Genomic DNA, 4,211 nt, shown 5'->3' on the forward strand with positions numbered 1-4,211 from the left:
CTCGTCCCGCGAGCTTGGTTCGTTACCATTTTCTTCGATGGAACTTCGATTAAACCGGTTACCGAACACTCCTGTCACCGGGATACTTCAATTAAAAGGATACTTTGCCTACAATTGTCTCCCGGATAACGAGTTCCGTGTGACTAGTTAATTAAACGAACTATCCAATTAAAGGGTTTGCTCCTTCCTCTCTGCCACATTGCCATTACGCTGGTCGTGGCTGGAAAATATTCGTCACTCGTTATTTATCGGATTTATCACCTCGGAGAGGACCCTTTTTTCCGCCCCCGTTCGCGTTTCACCTGGTCCCGGATCCATCGCGGAACCAACGAACGAGGCAAACCCGAGTTAGAGCGAAGGATCAACCATAGCTCGTGACGCGATGCGGAGCCAAAGATCTACCTCGCTATACACGGCTTTACTCTCTTGGTTATTTACTATCCTCTACTTTTTCCCCTCCTACCGGCAACGCGCCGCTGCAAACCGTACACGCAAGTCCGAGAAAACAGCCTGTGCAAACGCCTCTATGTGGATTCCAGTTGGCTGTGGACTCGATTCAAATGTTTGTCCGCGAAAAATTAGAGGGAAAGGTTGCCCCGAAAGGGGAACACCGGTGCCGCGGGTATTAGTCAACGGAGGTTGACTCGTCTCGCGAGAGAGGGTAAAACGTTACCACGCGAGTCACGTTCGCCAAATAGCCGTAGAAATAGTCGACGAGCAACATCGATATTCGGAGATGGAAACTCGATGCCCTACCGCGGACGTAGATAGCAGATCCGCGGAGAAAAAGGGAAGGAGAAATCTTGCAGGCTAATTCTTGGTTCGCGTTCGCGCCCGCAGTTTTCTCGCACGTGACGTTTTAGTTGATAGTGGCCGGGCGTGGGAGCTGGCCTGCTGTTTTCGTCGGATAATTAACAAAACTGTATTCTTCCAGCGCGGCTTGGCCAGCTGTGCTCCACTGTGCACGGCAGTTTAAGTGGGACAGAGCGCCGGCATGCTCGTTAGCCTCCCGTGACGAACGTTTTTAATTCTTAACTCGCGGAGGGTACGTGTGCGCGTGCCGTTCCGCGTTGCACCCACACCGGCACCCTTCGCCGTCTCTGCTACGACCACCGTCACATCACCACTACCACCACCACCGACGCCGCCATTGCCGTGATTCGAAACGCGTCACTTTGTCCAAAGTTTTCGGCCCGGTTGCCGGGTAACCGGGATTCCAGATCGGCGAAGATCTTCGCTGCCGTGGTTCCGAATATTTCGGCGACGATCGTGGCCTCTTTCTCCGCTAAAACTTTCTCGGCGAAGTTTAACAAAAGGTTGGAAGGCTTTCGCTGCACTGGTAAAAGGCTGGGTCGAAATTGAGCACGAGGCGGCGCGGGGGGCAAGGCGCGAGAACGAAAATCGGACGTATACGTGTTATGCATAATACAGGCGTATTTATGCACGTACACGGACAGATCGAAGCCGGTAAGCGCGCGCGCGTACTTAGACGCTGCTAGGTATTTTGCCGGGGCTCGTAATGCCCGTAAAACCTAGGGTTTAATCAGCCACCGTAGGCACTCGTGTTTCTCCGGCGTCCTTAACCCGCGTTGGGCTAGGTACGCGTGTCGTAACGCTTCGCGTTCGCTTCTCCGTTTATGCGACGATGGATCGGCACGTGGATCCATGGCCGACTATCGGCGAAATCTCGAAACAGGCGGAAATCGACGCGAAACAGGTTGCGCCGGGACGAAACGCGGTTATTGCACTTATCGCGACGCACTCGTAAAGGTACTTGCGTTTTATTGGCATGCCGTTGCGCGATATCTCCGCTGCGAATCTCGCGCGAGCATCCGCGAATAGACCGTATATACGGGGATCTCGCCGAGTCTCCGAGGACGTCGCAGGAATATACGAGTGTGCGCGGTTGAGTGACAGGAAAGTCCTCGGCATCGGTGTAGGAGTTGTCGTAAAAGCATCGAACCGTCGACCATCGAGTCGAGATGGTTGGAGATGATTCGAGACGCGGGAAGTTGCGTGTCGGACTGGGAGGTTTTATTTCGTCGTACACCGTTAGAGGTATTATTATCCGCTTTGTTCGTGGCCGCGAGACTGATACGCGATTCTTTCGGAATGCCGCGCGATATTTCAGCGGCGTAACTTCTCCTCCCGGCAGATGCCGGTAATTGCATCGTTACGATAATTTCTCGGATCAATTACGGCGATTTACTCGAGGCGGCTGTCACGGTCGCTCGCGATCGTATATTCTTCGAAAGCGTCGACGGATTCTCGTTAAAGTTGCACCGTGGAAGCACTGTTCCCTTGGAACAACGAGGAAATATATTTCTCGCGGCACGTTTCACGACGCGGTATTCACCTAAATCACGTAGATAGTTTGCCAGCTTTTCCCTTCTCTTCCCTTCCATCCGCGTTACCGTCCGCGGCTGCAATTTTTTAATCAATTACTAGTTTTTAGCAGATTGCAGGTTCTTTCTTGCCCCGGGAAATGGACGCAGTTTGCGATCGTATACCCTCCTGAGCCCCGACAATGTCTCGTAAAAGTTGCAATGGAAGTTTAATCGAGTTCCACGCGAAGAAACGTCTGGCGCCGGGGTACTAAAGATAAACCGGTCCTTATACCGTCGATCCTCGAGGATGGTCTAACGGGATTCCCGAAGAGAGCCAACAGGGGAAATCGCATATCCCAGCGGGCTGCCGAACTCGGAGTTCATCGAAGTTTAGATCGCTAATCGGTCTTAACGCGCCGGATCGCCAAGACTCTCGTCCTCCCCAACTTCCGCAACGCGGAAAAAACCACTTTCTCGTGCCACCGAATGATCGCGTGTCGATAAAGATCATCTCTCCCCATTATCTTTCTCTCGGAATCGTGGAAATTTTGCGTCCCCGTTTATACGACGTCGTCGTCGCGGCGCGCCGCGATGCGACGTGACGCGAGGATGCGTCGACCTCTTGCTCCTTTTTCCTTTCTTTTCCTTCCCTTTTTCCCCGGACAAATAAAATTCCTCGTCGCGACGAATACCACGATTCACGAACGCCACGGAGTACCGTGTATAGGCGAAAGGGAAAAGTCATCGGGGAAGTTTCAGTCATGCGTCGCGCGGATATCGGACTGCAAGTAAGACGGAGCTTCGATGTCATATGGCCGACTAAGTCACCAAAAAGCCCGGCTTAGCCGGAGCCAGATCTAACTTTGGCTCACCAGGATTAATTTCAACGTAAAGCTAACCCCGAATCGATGTTGCGCTGTCGGTTCTCCGACTAAGGCGACTTACGTGTCCCAGTCCAGCCGTTTTCAATTAATGAAACGCGCACGCGAATCTCTTTCGCCTCCGTGACCGATCGCTTTCGATCCGGATTACCACGGAAACGCGTCCAACGTCCGTTCACTGAAAATTATTCCATTTCCCGCGCGAACACATTAAAAGGATTTCCAAGCACGTATACCGTCCGCGATATTACTTTGGATTTCCTCGAACAAGATACAATTCATATCCGCCGATAGAAACACCTTCTCTCACCGATGTCTTTCCTCCTCCTCCTCCTCCTTCTCTCCTTATATCGTCCTTTTCGCGTGCTTCGTATTTTCGCACGGATTCGATTGGAAACTACCGGAATAAATCCGTGGCCAGAGTTGCTCGGCCGGTTCTCTCCCAAGGCTGCTGATCCCTTTTACGAGCTACGCGATTCTATAGATGCTAATACGGGAACGGTCAAGTAGCGACGTCGATGGTGGTTTGGTATCCTCTTAATTGCAATCAGCTGGAACAGTCTCGAGAGTTCGTCACTGATTGCTCGCTCTTCCCTTTCCTCCCACAGAGTTTCCACCCTCGTTCTCTCTCGCCATCGCTCCGCCATTCCCTCCGCCTCTGCTTCGCCACCCTTTCCCTTCGCATATGTACACACGAGAGATCGTATGCTCATGTGCAACAATAGAAAGCCGTGTGTACGTAGGTGAAATCGAGGGGCAATTACCGGCGCAATCTCGCAACCTGAAGAGGATTGGCCCGCAGAGAGAAACCGGAAGGAGAGCAGGTCGAGTAAGAGAGAGGGAGGTGGAAGTTAGCAAAAGGACGAAGCCAAGGGCGATGTAGTCGCCGATCTTGAGAATCTCGTTCATAATAAACGCTTATCGAGGGGATTGGCCGATCGTCGGAGGCTCGAAAGGCTTAAGGCCAAGTACCCTGATCTCAATTATCGTACGATCCAGCAGG

General features: G+C 52.3%; 1 protein-coding gene across 1 annotated transcript in view; it reads right to left on the minus strand.

Annotated features, from left to right (window-relative positions):
• Nucleotides 1-4,211, minus strand: part of LOC108551629 (nephrin) — a 279,049-nt gene that overhangs the window by 2,189 nt on the left and 272,649 nt on the right. The window lies entirely within an intron of this gene.

This window comes from Eufriesea mexicana, unplaced genomic scaffold, assembly GCF_001483705.2.
Source record: "Eufriesea mexicana isolate 0111107269 unplaced genomic scaffold, ASM148370v2 scaffold4786, whole genome shotgun sequence".
Taxonomy (NCBI): Eukaryota; Metazoa; Arthropoda; class Insecta; order Hymenoptera; family Apidae; genus Eufriesea; species Eufriesea mexicana.